Genomic DNA, 9,961 nt, shown 5'->3' with positions numbered 1-9,961 from the left:
GGGGATCTTACAGACTGCCAAGGTGTCCAAGGTCATTGTGGGGTTGTTTTGGATCAGCGAGGTCTGCCTCTGCTTCACCTGATTGGGGATAAACCTTTTGTTTACTCCAACATAAAGGGACTTGAGATAGTAACTGCTCAGGACCAGGTGTGGCCTGCATAGTTCTCACAGCAGATTACTTAAGTTTCCTGGGCCTGTGAGATACACAAGAGCACAGCTCCAATTTTGTTAAACTTTTCCTAGGATTTCAATATCCAAGGCTCCAAAGGCCCTGATACATATCCTCATCTGCCTTGGCATCTTCATCATTCTGTCTCTCCATTCTCTCTCTTCTTTTCTCCTTGTTGAAATATGGTTCTAATCTTCCGGGCCTCTCAAATGCATCGGTGTTTCCTGCTTCATCGGTCCCAGAGGAGTCACTCATTCTGTATTTAATGTATTCCGCACTTTAAATGGGCCTGTTAATTACTCCCTCCTCACTCTGAATTTACTAATTTATTGATCAAATTTCTTTTTGTGCATCTGAGTTTTATTTTGTATGTGCAAAGAATTTATTTGGATCAATTTTATTGACCCCCTCCTACCCCTGCCTCCTGGGATACTTTCCCAAACTTTAATTAAGTCTCTGGGAAGTCTCTTTGCTTAAAGGGAAGCCTCTTGCTTCCTTCTTTTGTGAGCACTGATAGTATTTGAGTATCAAATTCTCAAGCAGATAGATCTTTGAAAGGGCAATTAGAGTTGAGAACTAGGACAGGGCTCTCAAAAGTGTGGTCCCCACATCAGGAGCCTTTGAATCCCCTGAGAACTTGTTAGAAGAGCAGAGTCTCGGACTCCACCCAGAATTACTGAATTGGAAACTCTGGGGGTGGGGTCCTAGAAGTTTGTGTTTTAACAAGTCATTCAGGGATTCTGATGCAGGCTAAAAATTGAGAACTCTGCACTAGGGCAGGGTTTCTTAACCTTGACATTGTTGACATTTTATGCTAAATGATCATTAGTTGTGGAAGCTGTCCCTGTGCATTGTGTGGTGTTTAGCAACCCACTGGCCTTCACTCTCTGGATGCCAGAGCCATCCTCCAGTTGTGACAACTAAAAATGTCTCCAGACATTGCCAAATGTTCCCAGGGGGACACATCATTCCCGTTTGAGAACCACTGAACTAAGGGTTCACATCGCCCTCCCTTCCCAATCTAGAATTTTCTCCTCTTTATTTCACTTGGGGATTCATATATCAGATAAAAGTAACCATGAGTGAGTACCTCATGGTCTCTAGTATAATGCCTTGTTTCATTTTGTTTCAAATGTATATATTTCCTATTCCCAACTATTCTGTTTTGGGCTAGGCAGATAATAAGCCCAATGCCTGATTTGTTTTAACAGTTCATTTAACCACCTAGGATTAATGCTCCATTTCCTGGCGTTTGTACAAAACTTAGCTTTTCCAAAGATTGATCTGATTTGCTTCCCCCAGAGACTTCAGAGCATTTCTAGGTTGTGAAAGAAGTCAGTGGGTGGGAGGATTCAGATAAGGTCATCACTAAGGAGGGGATTGGCAGCAGGGACTAGGCAATAGGGATTGCCCCTCTCCCTGCTGAGAGCACCCAAGTGACATTGTGAAGAAGGTAGGTGAGAATTACTGACTCTGCCTAGAGTAAATGTGTTTGGGGAATGAATTTGCCTTTGGACAGAAGTCTTCCTTTCTACTGCAGCCTGCTTCCTCTTTGCATATCTACCACCTTCTATCCCTCTTCCATGCCTGGTCCATGGCAAGCCTGCCCTCCAGTCTCATAACTGAATGACTCCATCCCCATTCCTCACGAAACACCACTGTTAGTATAGGGGGCCAGAATGCAGACTGAAGAAGGTGCAGGGTGTATAGTAATGCCACTGTCAATTCCAGCACCTGGTCCACTGGGAGAGGCACAAGTCCTAGGGGAAGTCCATAGAAACCTGCTTTCTACTGCAGAAATGGGCTGGAACATTTAGTTTTTGGCTGGTCAGTCGGGGAGGTTTTTTTCTAGGCCAGTGTGGGAGATGAAGTGTCTGCTCTTGAGCAGTACTAGCAAGCCCACAGGGCATTCTCCCCCACCCCTCAGGCCAGGTGGCCAATTAAAAGGCAGTCGTCATCTGGAAGGCTTTCCATTGCTTTACAGTCTAGGTGAGCCCTAAAACATTACTGGAATAAGCCCGCAATATAGTGCCAGTTTATGCAGGTTTCCATATGCAATTTCACATTACTAGTGACATGCAAATTGTTTCTGCTCCTTCCAAAGTAGGCACCATCCTTGAGTGAAAATTAAAAAAAAACAAACAGCACCACCACAAACTTGCTTTACTATCATAGCTGAAATTCTGACACCCAATCACATATTTGATAGTGCTGATAATGGCAACAAAAGACTTATTAACTAAACTTTAAACCTTTTAATATGACTCTCAAGAAGTTGTTAAGTTCATAAATTTGCAAAAGAGAAAATGGAGAGCAAGAATGAAGCAGAAAACATGCTAAAATAGCTTTGGCCAGTGAGAGTAAATTAATAAATGACTCTTTTTAATAATAGAAAAATCCGTTTTACCCTACCCCCACTAAATTAATGTTAAGCAAATATTTGAAAAGTATGCCCAAAACATCCCCAAGGCTCAAGCCTTCTCTGCCCAGGTCTTCAGAAAACATCTAAAAATGTACTGCACTCATTGACTCAGGGAATGAAGTGTAGCAGGATTCTTGCACAGAAAGTCGTGACGCCGAGGCTTTTCTTTCCAGGAAGAACTTTATTTGTGGTGGCACTGCTCAGTTGGGTTCTTACCCGAAGAACTGAGCCCCCAACACCACATGGCGTAGTTTTTAAAAATACATTTTCTACTTCTTTGTCTCCCATATACGGTAACACACAAACATGCAGTCTGATTAAGTGGTCTCATGTTACAAGGTCTTGAGGGATGTTGTCATGTACATGCATAGCCAGGTTGCCTTGAGGTGTTTTTTTTTTCTCCTTAGGGAGGGGGACCCTACCACAGAAGGCCCCTCCTACTTTGTCACTGCAGCACCATGCCTTGCTCTGTGTGCATCTGTGTTTTCAGATACCTTTGGACTCCTGTCTTGGCTCTCCCTTCTCATTTTGTTTTCTCTAGAACTGGTTGCCTGGTTCCCATAGAAGCTGCCAGTAGGAAATGCTCCACGCTCCCATCTTTAGAAATTCTGTTCATGTACACCTGCAGCAGCAATGAATCTCTGTCCCAAACTCAGGTGTACATAAAATGTAGCTTTCTTAATTTTCTATAAGTTGTGGACAAAGAGAATGCAGACTCAGAATTTGTAATTAAGATTTTTCTGTTTATAAGAAGTGTATTACAGAAAGGAAGTAGGGAAGTACTCACTAGCCAGAGGCCCACCACACCCCTGAACCTTACATCAAAATCTTATGGTCTCTTTTTTATATGAGTACAATCTAAGACCCCTTCCTTAGAATTATCTTGTGATAGCGAGGGATGAGGATCCTCAATGTCCTCAGATGGAGGTATTGAGACCTTGTGACATTCAGCAGAGTATAAGTTATTGAACTTCCAAAAGTGTACTTAAAAGAGGTGCTGGTAACCTCAATTTGAAAGGGGGAGGTCACTGTGTTAGTCTAGTGGGATATTAGAGATTTATCATTTTGCTGGTACTTTTTTCTTCTAATTACTGACATGGGACTGTGCCTTTTATTTTTATTTTTATTTTTTTCAATATATGAAATTTATTGTCAAATTGGTTTCCATACAACACCCAGTGCTCATCCCAAAAGGTGCCCTCCTCAATACCCATCACCCACCCTCCCCTCCCTCCTGGGACTGTGCCTTTTAATGGAGGAGCTAATTTCTTTCTCCTATTTCGTCCTTTATGGATTCTGAGTCCACACTGTTTTACCTGTGCATTAACTTGGCTCTGAATATGCTTCACCAAGGGTTATACTTGTTCTCTATCACCATAAGAAACATGCCAGGGAGAAAGACAAAGTGAGAGGCAGGAAAGCAAGCCCTTTTTGGTGGATGATGACAGACAACAGTGGTAAGCAAGGTGAATATGGTTAACAAGACTCTGGATGGTATTAGTTAGCTCCATTGTTTCACAGTTCATACAATTAGTCATGAGGTTATCTGTCCTTGTGTTTCTTTGAGACTTCATTGTGCTCTTCTTCCTCAGTGAGTCATGGATCCCAAGAATGATTCCTTTTCCCTCCTAGGCTAAACATGCCATGGGCTTTGGAAACCTAGGGGTTCCCATCTAGGCTTTGAGATATTTTTAAAAATTTTTTATTTTAGAAAGAGAAAGTGTGTGTGAGAGCGCATGTGTGAGTGGGAGAGGGGGCAGAGTGAGAGAGTGAGAGAGTGAGAGAGTGAGAGAGTGAGAGAGTGAGAGAGAATCTCAAGCAGTCAACATGCTCAGTGCATTGCCCAACATGGGGCTCAATCCCACGACCCTGGGATTATGACCTAAGCTGAAATCAAGAGTTGGATGCTCAACTGACTGAGCCACCCAGCTACCCCTAGGCTTTGACATCTTAAGTTGTGTCTGTCTTGTAGAGGAGTTAGGTTTTCCCTGTTTCCATGGGCTCGTGGCTTGAGTACTTGTCACTCTGGTTCACAGGTGGGGCAGACTTGCAATTAGATGTATGTTTCTATTGAGTGATCTGGAGCCCACACAACTGTGTGGATGTGCTATAGACTGAATGTGTCTTCCTCAAAATTTTTATGTTGAGACCTAACACCCAGGAGATATATGTGTATAGATACACACACACACACACACACACACACACACACACACACACAGATTTGGATATTAGCCCTTTGGAAGATGATTAGGTCATGAGGTTGGAGCCCCCACAAGGGATTAATATCTTTATAAGAGAGATCCCTGAGAGCTACCTTGCCTCTTTCCACAATGTGAGGACACAGTGAGAAGATGGTCATCTATGGACCAGGAAGTAGGCCTTCAACAGACACTGAATCTGCTGCCATCTTGATCTTAGACTTCCCAGCCTTCAGAATTGTAAGAAATAAATGTTTGTTATTTAAGCCACCTGCCCTATGATATTCTGTTATAACAGCCTGAACTGACTAAGACAGAGTGGATCTGTGGTAGGGTCCCCTCCCTAAGGAATGAAATTAAAAAAAAACAAAACAAACTCAAGGCAACCTGGCTATATGTGTACATGACAACATCCCTCATGACCTTGTAACATGAGACCACTTAATCAGACTGCATGTTTGTGTGTTATCATTTATGGGAGATGAAGAAGTAGAGAATATATATATAAAAAAAAAAACTATGCCACATGGTGTTGGGAGCTCAGTTCTTTGGGTATGAACCCACCGAGCTGTGCTGACACAAAGTTCTTCCTGGAATGGAAAGCCTTGGTGTCACGACTCTCTATGCGAGAATCCTGCTACAGATCTAGTGAACTTCTTAGGACCTGACACCTCTGAGTTTGAGGTGGTTTTATCTCTGGAATTTCTTTACATAGACCTAGTCCCAGTCACTGGCATATCTTTTTATTCTTACTTTTGTTATTTAAAAAAATTTTAAATGCTTATTTAGCTTTGAGAGAGCAAGAGAGTGAGGCGGGGAGCACAGAGAGAGGGAGACACAGAATCCAAAGCAGGCTCCAGGCTCTGAGCTGTCAGCACAGAGCCTGATGAGGGGCTCAAACTCACAAACTGCAAGATCATGACCCACGCCGAGGTCGGACACTTAACCAACTGAGCCACACAGGTACCCCTTAATTTTTAAAGATTTTATTTTTAAGTAATCTCTGCATCTAACATGGGGCTTGAACTCACAACCCTGAGATCAAGAGTCACATACTCTACCAACAGAGCCAATCAGACAGGTGCTCCCTCACTGGCATATCCTGGTGTAGAGTCCAGTGTTGGTTTGGTAGCCTGGGTACATTCTGAAAGGAAATGTAGACATTTGTCCTTGACTTACAGGATTGCAATGTTGGGGCACCTGGGTGGCTCAATCAGTTGAAAGTCTGACTCTTAATTTCAGCTCAGGTCATGATCCCAAGGTCATGGGATCGAGCTCTATTTTGGGCTCCGCACTGAGCATGGAGCCTGCTTAAGATTTTTTCCCTTCTGCCTCCCTCTTTTTTTAATATGAAATTTATTGTCAAATTGGTTTCCATACAACACCCAGTGCTCATCCCAACAGGTGCCTTCCTCAATGCCCATCACCCACTTTCCCCTCCCTCCCACCCCCCATCAACCCTCAGTTTTATTCTCAGTTTTTAAGAGTCTCTTAGGGTTTGCCTCCTTCCCTCTCTGTAACTGTTTTTTCCCCCTTCCCCTCCCTCCTGGTCTTCTGTTAAGTTTCGCAAGATCCACATATGAGTGAAAACATATGGTATCTGTCTTTCTCTGACTGACTTATTTCACTTAGCGTAATACCCTCATTTCATCCACACTGCTACAAATGACCAGATTTCATTCTTTTTCATTGCCAAGTAGTATTCCATTGTATATATTAACCACAACTTCTTTATCCATTCATCAGTTGATGGACATTTAGGCTTTCCATAACTTGGCTATTGTTGAAAGTGCTGCTATAAACATTGGGGTACATGTACCCCTAATGCATTAGCACTCCTGTATCCCTTGGGTAAATTCCTAGCAGTGCTATTGCTGGGTCACAGAGTAGTTGTATTTTTAATTTTTTGAGGAACCCTCCACACTGTTTTCCAGAGCCTCTGTACCAGTTTGCATTCCCACCAACAGTACAAGAGGGTTCCCATTTCTCCACATCCTCACCAGCATCTATAGTCTCCTGATTTGTTCATTTTAGACACTCTGACCAGCATGAGGTGGTATCTCAGTGTGGCTTTTATTTGTATTTCCCTGATGATGAGTGATGTTCAGCATCGTTTCATGTGCCTGTTGGCCATCTAGATGTCTTCTTTGGAAAAGTGTCTATTCATGTCTTCTGCCCATTTCTACACTGGATTATTTGTTTTTTTTGGGTGTGGAGTTTGGTGAGTTCTTTGTAGATTTTGGATACTAGCCCTTTATCCGCAATGGTTATCTTTTTTAAATATCTCTATACCTAATTCTAAATCATCCAACAGAAAGAAGAATTACCATACCAAATAAATAAGGATATTTACTATCAGAGATTTAGGACTAGAGGCTGCCTGGATTCTCATTCATGACCCTGATAGGATATCTTGAACCCTATTTATGGTTGTTCTGTGAATAATCCATAACCTTAGGAGGTGAATGATCAGCTACATAGCCTACTCCCCTGGATTAAAGTTTTATACATTGCATAGTAAGTCTACAGCTTCCATTCCATTTGACAAATGTATTTCTTCTCACTCTAAAGATCGTGGAAATTGATGGGATCCTGAGATATGTTAATACTTTTCACATTAATTCATATTCCTAAAACCATATAAATCTTAGGAATACTTCAACTTAGGGGGCACCTGAGGGGTTTAGTCAGTTAAGCATCCAATGTTGGCTCAGGTCATGATCTTGTACCTCGTGAGTTTGAGCCCCATGTCGGGCTCTGTGCTAACAGCTCATAGACTGGAGCCTGCTTCAGATTCTGTCTCCATCTCTCTGTACCTCCTCTGCTTGCTCTCTGTCTCCCTCAAATATAAAACAAAAAAATTATTAACAAATGAATACTTAAATTTATACTCACTTGAGTTCTAGATATTTCTCTTGGCTTTGTCTGATTTGAGACCATAGTTTATGGGCCATTCTGATATTCCCCTGGAGTCAGAAAATATCCTCCAGCTGATGTATTTACTATTTTAATTTCTATTTTTTCCATTGATACAATAATTTAATCGGTAATGCTTCATGAATGAGAAATAATACTCCATAGAAATGCATTCTATCCTAGTCACCTTCTTTTATTTATTTATTTATTTATTTATTTATTTATTTATTTATTTATTTTTGAGACCGAGAGAGACAGAGCATGAATGGGGGAGGGTCAGAGAGAGAGGGAGACACAGAATCTGAAACAGGCTCCAGGCTCTGAGCTGTCAGCACAGAGCCCGACGCGGGGCTGAACTCACAGACCGTGAGATCATGACCTGAGCCGAAGTCAGACGCTTAACGGACTAAGCCACCCAGGCGCCCCCTAGTCACCTTCTTTTAAAATCACTTGTTGGGGCGCCTGGGTGGCGTAGTCGGTTAAGCGTCCGACTTCAGCCAGGTCACGATCTCACGGTCCGTGAGTTCGAGCCCCGCGTCGGGCTCTGGGCTGATGGCTCTGATGGCTCGGAGCCTGGAGCCTGTTTCCGATTCTGTGTCTCCCTCTCTCTCTGCCCCTCCCCCGTTCATGCTCTGTCTCTCTCTGTCCCAAAAATAAATAAAAACGTTAAAAAAAAATAAAAATAAATAAAAAAAAATAAATAAAATCACTTGTTATATTTTCTCTTTGTGTATCCTTATGGAAATATGGCTTCTCATATACTTAATGAAGTATGGTCACTATCCTCTTTTGTATTTTTTAAAATTTGTTTATTTTGAGAGAAAGAGAGCAAGCATGGGAGAGGTAGAGAGAGAGGGAGAGAGAGAATCCCAAGCAGGCACTGAGCTGTCAGCACAGAGCCTGACATAGGGCTCAAACTCACAAACAGTGAGATGGTTACCTAAGCTGAGATCGAGTTGGATGCTTAACCGACTGAGCCACCCAGGTGCCCCTTTTTCTCTCTCTTTAAAAAAAATTACTTTATTGAGGTATGATTGACATACAAAATTGTTACAACTTTGGCCAGTGGGAATCTTTTAAACTTGCTCCTATGTCTCACATTATTCACTAATCATCAAAAGCTTTGTTGCTTTCTGGCACAAGATTTTTCAGGCTTATTTTGTACATTTGTGCCCCAGACATGGATTCACTTATTTCTCCAAGGAGCTGTGGTTCCTTGTAGTGGAAAAATAGTATCAGAGACTAGAATCTGAGCACTAGGGGGCACTGTGGGGGTTTCATTGCTCTCGGGTCATTTCAATGAACAGAGCTGGAAAAGATTTTTGCTTTTTCTTGTTTCAGATTGATATTTCCAATTCTTTTCTAAAGGTAAAGAATTCCTTACCTTTTTATTTCTAATACAATAAATATAATTATTTGTTTAATCTGATAAAACAAAGAGTTCCAAAACAATGCACTATTAAACAATAAAGCCATAGAATAAAGTTCAAGATTTTCAGTACAGATCCTTTTGATCTTAGCTGTATCCCACTAAGAATGTGCAGTCATATTTCTTCTAAAATCACTCTTAGCTCTTGTTCTATGTGGTTAAATAAAATTTGTCTTATAGCTTCATTCAATTATTTTCTTTCAATTTGAAGGCCTTGACTTTTCACAGTTGATAATTCTTATGCTTTAGAAAGTGAAGGTCTCTTCTACTCCTCTGCTTGGTAGAGATAGGAATTAAAGGAGAGGGAGAGGATCCATTTATCTGTATGCCTGAAGAGGATGGAAAATTTCAAATGCTCAGTTTACAAGGTTCTGTTCCATATACAATTGTACAAGATTAATGTGTATGATTTCTGGCTGAATAAACCAATTCTGACTCCTATTATATAATTTCTAGCAATATTAGAGCTTTACATTTTCAAATATTTTTAACTCTACTGAATTCTGTTCTTCAAACTACTTAATTTTTTGTTCTCTGAGCTACATACTCTTCTTCTTTGTAACTTACCCATAATAATTACACATTCCATGGCAAGTACTACTAACCAAAGTTTACAGTTTATAAAATTTTTCCAATTAGTGGTATTTTAATACAGTAGCATTCATTATCTTTAACTTTTTATTGAGGATCAAGATAAAACCTAGAATATAGAATTCCATATGATTAACAAAAACAGTACTCTAAAGTTCTGAAGATTTTGCCCCAAACCTTCTTTTGATTCATGGCTCAAAATTTAAATATTACTTTGTATATATTACTGTATC

This window comes from Prionailurus bengalensis, chromosome X (assembly GCF_016509475.1).
Source record: "Prionailurus bengalensis isolate Pbe53 chromosome X, Fcat_Pben_1.1_paternal_pri, whole genome shotgun sequence".
Lineage (NCBI taxonomy): Eukaryota > Metazoa > Chordata > Mammalia > Carnivora > Felidae > Prionailurus > Prionailurus bengalensis.
The sequence above is the reverse complement of the archived record's forward strand: the minus strand, read 5'-3'. Positions refer to the sequence as shown.